Source organism: Prionailurus viverrinus, chromosome C2 (assembly GCF_022837055.1).
Source record: "Prionailurus viverrinus isolate Anna chromosome C2, UM_Priviv_1.0, whole genome shotgun sequence".
Lineage (NCBI taxonomy): Eukaryota > Metazoa > Chordata > Mammalia > Carnivora > Felidae > Prionailurus > Prionailurus viverrinus.
Window position 1 is genome coordinate 115,741,875 of NC_062569.1, and position 11,014 is coordinate 115,752,888.

Sequence of the window (11,014 nt, forward strand, 5' to 3'; positions counted from 1 at the left end):
TGTAAGACAGGAATTGAGCTAACACATTGAAATGGGGAGGGGGAAAGCAATGGGAAAACAGGATGAAGTTCGTTTTACCAGAGGGGTTAATACAAATTTCTTATAAATACATGCCCTATAGGTAAGATGTGAGGTAAGTCTGCAAGGAAGCAAGGTCTTGGGCAAAGTCCTTGGGAAACAATATTCCAATTAAAGGTGCCAAGAATTCATAAAGAGCAAAATTAAAACCACTAAATGAATAAATAACTATTGAGCAAGAGTTTATTGTGGATATAAGAACAGTTCACAAATTGGGAGCTTTCAAATTTAAAACTGGTGTAAAGCTCAAAGTACATGACGTTACAGAATGGCTTATAAAGTGAAAATGATGGAATGGTTTGACCTGTACAATGATTGGTTATTACAACGGAAGTTTCCAGATGACAGAAAAGTGGTTAAAAGTGATTACCTTATACCATTTTTAGAAAAATGACTTAAGTTTCTTTTATGATTAACAAAGGGGTTTATAAGAAATAACCTAAGTTAAGTTTTGCTTAGGTGCATGAAATAAGCTAGATTTAGTTGTGCTTGAGTTATTTAAATGGTTTTATCTGCTCAGAGAATTTTTAAGTATGGCCTTTATTTCATATTTAATTTTAACAAAGGAATCAATGTATAAAAAATGAATAGAAAAATCTGAAAATGTAACTTAAGTTGGAGACAGAATTTGAATAAGACCATAGCATTTGGAAGCTTGAAGACAAAAAGCTGAGCTTGTAAATATATGAAAAAAGATTAGAGGAATTAATTTCAGTTCCATTTATGTTAAAAACAACCTACTATGATCCAGGTAGCCAGGCACCCTCCTGGACTTTGAGAGGCCAGAGAAGAACATGCATAGTCCTTTTTGTGAAAATAACTGACAAATTTGTTGATGATTTTAATATATTATGGTTAGAAACATGATGGAGTCAAGATGATATAACAGTCTAGAGGAGTGGAACACAACACAGTTTGGGAATTTTAAAACAGGCTTCCAGAAAATGTTACCTCTGAATGTTTTGTGAATATTAGATGAGGTCAGATTATCAAGATAAAAAAAGCAACAAATGTTAAATTTAAAGATATTAAACACCAAAGATGCTGGAGGGGTCCCATGATACATCTTCCATCTCTTGCCCCAAAGATGTGATTAGGACAACAGAACTTCTTTAAATCTCCTTTCCAGTCAGCAATCCTGTGCCTTAAGTTGTGTGCTCTGAACAATCCTTCTCAATGGTTCCATATCCATGACTATGAACTCTCTCTTCCTAACTCCTATTTGCTCCATTTCTCTTTCCCCCAGTGTAATATCCTCCTGAGGCTCTGTGCTCTCTCCACTTTTTGGTGATGGTCTGATCTAAGTTAACACTGATGCAATGACTGAAGAGTAAGTGATTCATCTTGGTGATTTTGAAAGAATTTTAAACACAAAGATCTTTACAATTCACAAGAAAAGAAAAAGTATTATTGTGACCTTTTTATCAAAGAAGAAACAGAACTTCAGGGAGATAAGATGCCCATGCACATGCAGCTGATAAGTGAATGTGACATAGCAGGAGAGTGAGAGTAGAGTAATAGTTACTAGATTCTTACCTGCTGGAAACAAAACCTGAATTCTTAAATGTGTAGTAGAGATGAGGGAAGACTTCACTTTTGATATATGAGAACTACTAGCCTGAAATGTCACCATGTTACCATTTATTCAGGTTGAAAGTTGGAACCAATTTGACATGCACTTCTTAGTAGAAATCACAGGTTACTTTAAGGAAACAATTTGTTGTCTTAGTGTATCAATCTACCCTTTATTCATTATGCTCCCACTACAAGGAGCTTTTTTAGTGAAGTGAGCCAACTGAATTCCTTCTTACAAAACCATCATTCCTATTTCTATACTGGTGTTGTCTCTTGCTGCTTGTTTAGATGGCAAGCTTTTTCTCACTTATCAAAGGTTATATGAGCATGCTTCTAGTGAATTCTTCTCTAGTTGCCAATGCCTCAATTCCCCTATGATACTCTCACTTTATGAATAGCTATATTATTAATATATTATTTTAATGGAGTCTTTAACAAGTTTTTTATTTTTGCACTTATATACATACATATTTTAATATAAATATCTATATTTGACTTCATTTGTATTTCACCACCCAACTAATAATAAGTATTTCATTTACCAAGATCCAAATGTCTTGGATTGGTAAGTCCTCAATGAATATTTTTTAAAATGTAAATAGTGATTCCTATTCATAATGAAACTTGATTCTTATTCTTTTAAATAACTAAGAGAGAATATACAGAGTATGCTAAAAACAATGCAGGTGTTCAGTTCATCCCCCTTATGTTTCTTATGTATTATACTGTGTTACAGAAATATATATATTCTTGTTAATTAATAATTAAGATGATGAAATAAATTCAAACATGGTCATATATCAGTAGAATCTGATTCAAAATTTGACTTTGTGATGGGAAAGTTTACATTTCCTTCTCCTTCTCCTTCTCCTTCTCCTTCTCCTTCCTCTTCTTTGAAAGAGAGAGAGAATGTATGTGTGCATGTGCTCAGGGGAAGAAAAGAGGGAGAGGGAAGGAGAGAATCTTAAGCAGGCTCCATGACCAGCACAGAGCCCAATCCAGGGCTCGATCCCACAACCATGAGATCATGACCTGAGCTAAAATCAGGAGTCAGTCACTCCAACAACGGAGTCACCCAGGCACCCCCAAGTTTACTTACCTTCCATGAGCCCTTTTTATTCTAAATATAAATTATTGTTAGTTCTTCGGATTAAGTTGATATGGTATACAAAATGTACATGACAAAAAGTAGGACAAAGTAATAACCATGCAGTAAATGATATGCATTAATAGTGTTTTACCCTGTATCTTATTTTACATGTAATTTTTTCCCCCTAACTGTAAATAAGGAAACATAATGTCTCTTCATTCCTGGGTCCTTTACAACCAACAGGGATGGCTATATAGTCAGTTAATTTATACTATTTAGAAAATGTAAAGGCAATACTAATATAAACAGATAGAATGCTAGGAATTATGGGAGAATTCCCCATGACAACAACTAAAGAGCAGTTTTAAGGAACACAGGAGTTGTTCTTTTTTTTTTTTCTTTTCCATCTTTAGTACATGTTTGTTTGTCCTTGGTTAAACAGTATCCAGTTTCATAATGATCATTCTCTAAATATTAATAAGTATTTTGATTAAACCATTGAACAGTGAAACCAAAAAATGAGTTTTTGTATGACAATCTGAGCAGAATGTTTGGCAAGGTAAGTAAAGGATTTGATTTAAAAATAAGCTTCATTTCATAATAAATTTCTATTCTCTATGGGATTATATTATACAGTGCCTTTATGTGATTATTATTATGATAGATATATAGCGGTTTCTTTTTGAGCAACTTTTGGTAGGACATCTGGGACTAAGGTAGAAAATCCAGCAGGGAGAGTATATAGACCTTGATTCTGAGTTATTTAGGAGATAAAAGTAAGACAGACAGCATTTCCCATCTCCCAACCTTCTACATACGGACAATTAAATTAATTTCTTAACTGCAAGATCTTCACAGTAATTATAGTATAAGAAATAATGCAGCCAACTGACTTCCCTTTCTTATCCTCAAAAGAGCTTCTTTCTTGGCCATGGCGTCTTCGTTTTCCACAGATGTGGATGACAACAGTTGTGAGGGTAATGATTTAACCCAGTTTATGACTTGTTTGCTGCTGGGCTTCAGATTTCAGTTAGCATTTTCAAGGAAGGAATCAAGTGTGGCAAAGTGACCGAGCTAATATGGTGTTTGCACTAATTATGTTAGTATTATGACTATCAGTAAGCTTCAATAATTAAAGATAAATGAGGAAGAGACACCTTCTCTCCTACGCTATCACTATCAGGTAACATATTAAAGGAAAGCAAATACAAGACTGATTTTTTTAAATGAATTTAACTGTTTATTAAAAAGCAGTTGAGTTGCACACATGGGATCATGCTTATGCATGCACACACACACACACACACACACACACACACACACATTCACCAGAGCCTTACAATCTCATCCAGAAGCTCCTTTTAGTCACATACTCTATCCTTATAGACACGGTTGAACATTTAACCAAAAATAATTGGGGTTTTTTTGTTCGTTTAAGACAAAAGGATGACTTTGATGGTAAAATTCAGTGAAACTATTGGAATCAGATGATAGTCTCTGAATGTGAGATGGCCCTGGAGAGAAAGCATATCTTAGCTCAAGAATAATTCTCATGGATGGACTCAGTTGTATGCCTTCAGTAGCCAATAATCCCAGTAGCTGGGACATGAGTGCCTCAGTCCTGGTGGGTAATTTAGGTGGAACATGACAATGTTCACTACAACCTACATTTTGTACCTCCTGAATCCACTTATATAGTATAATACATTCAATACATTTGAGAAGGCATCTTCAGGCATTTTGGTCAGTCTCTTTTTCTGGAAAAACTTAAAACTAAAGTCAGTGGGGAAAATTACTGTCCTGTCTGCTGTAACTGGTTTTAAGATAATTATTATCTTTTTCCTCTAGTATCAAGTCCAAATTCCCCTGGATCTAATCTAGATAAGCAGAGGCATCTAAGTGGCTTATCTGGTGGAGTAGCTGGACACTCATTTTTGTGGTGCTTGATCACCAACCGCTTCTCATGCTGTGACTGTTGGACTAAGCAATTTCAATTAAAATTGATTAAGGGAGTTGGGGCACCTGGGTGGCTCAGTCAGTTAGGCGTCCGACTTTGGCTCAGGTCATGATCTCGCGGTTTGTGGGATTGAGCCCTCGTCTGGCTCTGCTGACTGCTCAGAGCCCGGAACCTGCTTCAGATTCTGTGTCTCCCTCTCTCTCTGCCCCTCCCCTACTCACGCTCTGTCTCTTTCTTAAAATTACACGTTAAAAAAAAATCTAAAAATTTGTTAAGGGAGTACCAGAAGATGACTCCGGAGCTCACCTGGATGAACGATGTCCTGGCAGATGTTTAACAACTAACTCTCTGGAAAGAAAGAAAATGAAAGCCCTGCTTTACAGCATTTTCCGATTGCTGTAGTGAAATATTCCAACCACGGCTGGTTTCAAGCTAGCAATATTGTGTAACTGAACAGGAATTGGGAAGAGAGGGTGTAGAGCAGGCTCTGATGAACAGGTTGTAGAACCTCCACTGGCACATCATTGCCTTGATGCCAAAGATATTCCTCCCTGCCCTGCTGGGTGGCAGCAGCTGCACTTCCTCCTGATGACCAGTCAATCATCTGCCAGGATGATGTCTCCTTTCCTTTCCTGCTGGTCCTTTGGCACAGAGTCCGATTAATTGGGTGGCAATCATCGTGTAAAGTTTAATTCTTGTTCTGTCCACCAATGGAGAGATTTTCCTCTTGGAAACGGAATCTTTAAATCTTCTCAGTTCAGAATGCAAAGACAAGAGGCACCACCACCATCCCCTCCCCCCAGCCGACAGGGCATCACAAGGAGTAATGGGGAGCAGGACCTCTTCCACTTTAATCCCTCAGTTACCAGACCTTGTATTCTACCTTTTGGGGACACAGCACCATAAAGTTGCCATTGGTGATGGCAACAGATCCTCTCAAAGAATCATCTCCAAGCTGGCACCACAGCAGTGACTTCAAAGGGTTTTTTATTGCTCTCTCAGACTGTCAGCTTCTTAAAGATATGGCATGTGGTAAAAGTAGATCCCATACTCATGTATGTACAAAGTTTCCTTGCTCTATAGTTGTGTTATGCAACATGCCTTGTCAGTAGATGAAGTACTCTGTAAGATCTCAGATGATTGTATTGTCAGAAATGGGGGAAGGAAAGTCAAATCCATACCTGGAATGCATTAATATCAGTCGAAATGAATCACTGCCTCTTCAGTGTGGAAAGGATCCAATACAATTAACTCACTACTAAATGGCATTTGAGCTCTTTGAGAAGCTGAGTGTGTGGTTTGCTGTTAGTCTCTTGTTGGCCCATGTGACGTTAGACAGCAGTTCAATTAGAGAAGACTTGGTGACCAGTCCATTAGGGCTATGCATATCCTCCAGTTTTGTCCCCAAAATTGCATTCATGAACCCATGTACCAGCCTGAAGTGGTCAATGACGGATGGTTCATGTAAAGTAGTTGAATCATTCTGTCTACTTGGCTGTTCTGTGGCTCTTGTATGACGGATGTTCTCCGGTGGTGAGAAAAAGATTTTGCACTTTGTTGAAAGAACAATTAAGTTTAGATATATTCCTGCATTAAAAAGCCAACAGTCAAGCTCTTTTTCAAACTTCAGGGCCCAAAGTACTAACAACTGGAAGCATCTCTCCAAATTAAGTGTGTCAAATAAACCTCTATTAGAAATTAAGGATATTTCTGCTAGAAAATATTAAAATTATTTTTATAATTTTGTTTCTGAAATCAGTTGATTCCAAGTAAAGTTACATTCACATATTCATTAACTTTATGGTCACCCCTTTGTATATTCAGAAATTGTCTCAAAGTAGAAACAACAAAATTAAAATTGGTTTTCAAATATACTAATGTGCTTAAAAATGGAAGTAATGCTTATGTGATGTTATTTTTTGTAGTCCTTTTATATTTTACATTATTTTGGTTGTTAAACTACAGGTTTGTGTTTTCTGGAGAATATAATTTATTTTTCAAGTCTCAAACAGTTTTTTGTTTTTAATTATTGTTTGTTTTAGAAGGACATCAGTAGCCAGCTCAGATGCCCTCTGCCCTGTGTGACTCATGAGCAAATCCTCCTGTTTGCAGTGATCATGACCTTCTCTCCAATTTATTCTTTTCCTCTCATTAATTATTCACACTTTATTTTGTTAACAACAAAAGGTTTTCTACCTTTTAACTTTTCAGGATTTTGTTTTCCATGGAATGTTAAATATATTGTAATGGAAGCTTGACTTGGCAAATTTACATAAATCTGATTTTTTCTTTACAAAAATACTCTTGCAAATTCCAAAAAAGTGAACTCTAATATACTGGAGAATAATTAATTGTAGTATTCTACTGTTTTCTGAAGTCAGTCACTCCTTATTTACTACTCTTGAGGTTTCTCTATTGGTGAGAATAAATGTACTCAAAAGTGGGAAGATTTGCTGCAAACATTGAGTGGGTTTGAGCCCAATTTTTTCTTCCTTTGACTTATCATCTGTTGGTGCCTTTATGATGTAGGTTTCTTGATAGAATTCCTCTGGATGACCTATAGCATATGTGAAGATTTTCACATATATTATAAAGCTCCCCATAAAACTGTCTCCAACACTATAAACTACATATTACTCATGTTCTGAAAATGCAAAGATGAATAGGACTATTATATAGGAAGAGTTTACTTTGGGGATCAATAACAACGACAAAAATATAAAATGCACAACCAGTGTACTTCAAATAGCAGTTTGTATGGTTAATCAGCAACATCAAAATAGACAAATTAAATCATTGGGAATTATGACTCTATTATGTCTTGGCCATGGTCAGATGCCATGATATATATGAATATATATATTCACAATTCATATATAAATATATATTCACAAACACATATATATGTGTTATACACACGCACACACACACATACATATAATCCAAATCCCCTGTAGAGTTTTATGGTGTTTTTGATGACTGAAATAAGGAAAAATTTATCCTTTTGAAGACCACACTTGTTTGGCTATAATTAGAACTTATGTTCTTTCATGGAAGAAAGAAAGTTTTTGTCTTCCAATTGTTTGGGTACTAAAAGATAAAAAGGTTAAAAATAGTGTAGACTAGTAATGGAAAAAAAGAATAGTGTTTTAATCTAGCAAGATTCACCCTGTGGATGATTAATAAAAGGCATGTATGTCCTTAACTATTACTCCGTACCCATGCCACGAGAAACTGGTAGCATTAAAATCTTGCACTGACAACAGCAGAATCTATTGGTTATACCTAGTACAAGAACTAGAGCTTTTCATATACATTGATGTAGAGCTTTGCAGTTATAAAACAAAATTTAACCAGGTGCAACATGTTACAAACTCTTCGAAAGGACAAAAGAAGAGTATGTGGGTGGATAGAAATATCATCTTTTATGCAAATCATATTACATCCATTAGACTATTTTAAGTTGTAGGTAATTCTTTTAATTATTATATTTCAATTTTTTTATTTTTTTGTTTATTTTTGAGACAGAGAGAGAGAGAGAGCACTAACGGGGTAGGGACAGAGAGAGGGGACACAGAAATCGGAAGCAGGCTCCTGGCTCCGCACTGTCAACAGAGCCCAACACGGCTCAAACTCACGAACCGCGAGCTCATCACCTCAGTCGAAATCGGACACTTAAACGACTGAGCCACCTAGGCACCCGTATTTCAATTAATTTTCACATACAGAATTTTTTTTTTGGAAGAGCACTGTTTTGCCATTTATTCATATATTTCTTCTCTACTCAAAATAAACTCAAAATATAGTTATTTGGTATCTTTCATATATGCAAAACCATGAATTGTATTCTGAGAGGGCTACAAAAGTGAAAAAACTCAGTTCTATTACTTGTAATGCTTATATGAGAGTGGAAATTAAACAACAGACTGAACTGATAGTAATACAAACCCAAACGTGATATATATTGTGAATGAAAAACCAGAGGAAGTTGAAAAGGGAGAATTACTCAAGAAGGAGGTAAATAATGAAACCATAAGTGAAGAAAAGGGGATTTAATCTCGTCACTAAATAATGGAATTATTTTGTCCACTGTAAAGATGTTCTAAGACAAGAACATGTGATTAAATACATGAAAATGGAAAAATGTGTTAATACCCCTGCTCCTAGCAGCAGCTATGAACGCCTGCTGTTCTAGAATCAGCAAGTTTCTCATAATTTGTCTGGAGTATGAGTAACGGGCAAATTAAGAAAAAAAAGGTAAATCGTGGTTGAACTCTGGAAACAAGAGGGGGAGATCAGTTAATACTATATTAAGGATTTATCTTTACTTAGTAAGCCTTGCACAGTTACTGAAATATTTTGAAGACCAAAAAAACCGTTCCATTACATGCCACAAATATGTATTGAAAAATCAGCATGTTGTATATTCTACTGTTCTTTTTTTTCCCTGAAGATGTATAGGGTCTAAAAGTAACCTTCTCCATAAGAAAATCTTACAATCGTAGTAATGCTAATAGATGTCACAGACAACCATAATATATGACGCAAGGTAAGAAGTCTCATAAGAGAAGCACAAAGATACTCAAGTGGAAGAATCAGAAAAAGCTGTTTGAAGGATATATCTTTGAGATACATGCTTGTGGATTTTAAAAGTTGGGAGGTAGAGACGGGTGGTACATTTCAGGTCTGGATAAAAAAAAATCTGTAAAAACTAGCAGGGGGATAACTTTTTGGTATGACCTTAGGTGACAGTTAATGGCTCTATAGTTAGCCTGGAGGTTCCGTGCAGAGTAGGAGAAGGCAGCAAATTTGTAAATAAGGGTGTAGCCATATTGTAGATTTCTTTGGAGGGGATTTGGATTTAACTCTATTACTGTGAAACGAGAAGTCACTGATAGTTGGGCAATGACAAAACAATCTGTAATCATAAAAGTCTAATGAGCAACCAAAGAGTAAATTAGAGTTTAAAAAAATTCTCTTTGAAAATGATAAAGCTGATAATGATAATGATAATGAAATGATAATGATAATGATAATGAAAATGATAAAACATTTGGTTAATCCAAAATGTAATTAACCAATAGAAAATAGTAATACCACTACTACTAGCAGAAGCTATGAACATCTGCTGAATTTTTTATAGAATTTATTTTATAAAAATAATGAAAAGAGAACCTGCTAGTACAAAGTTTCATCAGGATGTTATTATACAGTGCCTTGGCAGGGGGTGGGGAAAGACAGTTTACACTGAAAATAAAATAATCCAAAATTGTAAAAAAAGTAGTGCAAAGGACAAAATAAACTCTTGTAATGGACTGACAGATTAAAAAAAAATGGATGCAGTAATTAGGAGAATTACTACTATTGAGAATTAAATCAGTGATGGTAAGCAAAATCCTCCCAGAGTGTGGCAAAAAGGGAGACTAAAGGTGAAAGTTAAGAGAACATGTGACCTCTACCTAAGGGAAGTGAAGCAGCTCAACCAGTTTGAGGAGTAAACAATTGAAAAAAAGAAAGAAAACAACAGTGCTCGTTTCAGCAGCACATATACTAAAATTGGAACAATACAGAGGACATTAGCATGGCCCCTGAACAAGGATAACATGCACATTCATGAAGTGTTCCATAGTTTTCTAGAAATAGAATTGCCATATGAGTCAGTAATTCCACTCCTAGGTATTTACCCAAAGAAAATAAAAATACCAATGCAAGAAGATAGAGCACTTCTTCGTTTATTGCAGCATTTACAATAGCCAAGATTTGGAAACAACCTAAGTGTCCATCCACAGATGAATGGATAAAGAAGATGTGAAGGGCGCCTGGGTGGCTCAGTTGGTTAAGCATCCAGCTCTTGATTTCAGCTCAGGTCATGATCTCATGGGTGTAGGATGAAGCCCGAGTCTGGCCCATGCTGAGCGTGGAGTCTGCTTGGGATTCTCTCTCTCTCTCTCTCTCTCTCTCTCTCTCTTTCTCTCTCTCTCTGCTCCTCCCATTCCTGCATGTATGTGTGCATCCTTGCTCTCTCTCTCTTTCAAAATAAATAAATTAATAAATAAATAAATTAATTAATTAATTTTTTAAAAAGTGCATTATCTTGATGAGGACTGAGAAATGTATAGAATTGTTGAATCATTTTATTACACACCTGAAACTAATATAACACTGTATGTTAATTATTCTTGGATACAGGAAAAAAAGAAAACAACAAAACAAAACGATCAATTGTAACAGAAGGAAAAATAAGCTTAAAGAAATTTTCCTGAGATAAAGGAGAGGCTGAAATGGGGGGCTGGGGGGAGGATTTACAAATATCC

At 35.7% G+C, this 11,014-nt stretch overlaps 1 non-coding gene across 1 annotated transcript; it reads left to right on the forward strand.

Annotated features, from left to right (window-relative positions):
- The first annotated feature begins 10,226 nt into the window (after positions 1 to 10,226).
- On the forward strand, positions 10,227 to 10,333 carry LOC125175806 (U6 spliceosomal RNA). The gene has a single exon (XR_007155981.1). It is a non-coding gene; the product is annotated as a U6 spliceosomal RNA (small nuclear RNA).
- The last annotated feature ends 681 nt before the right edge of the window (positions 10,334 to 11,014 follow it).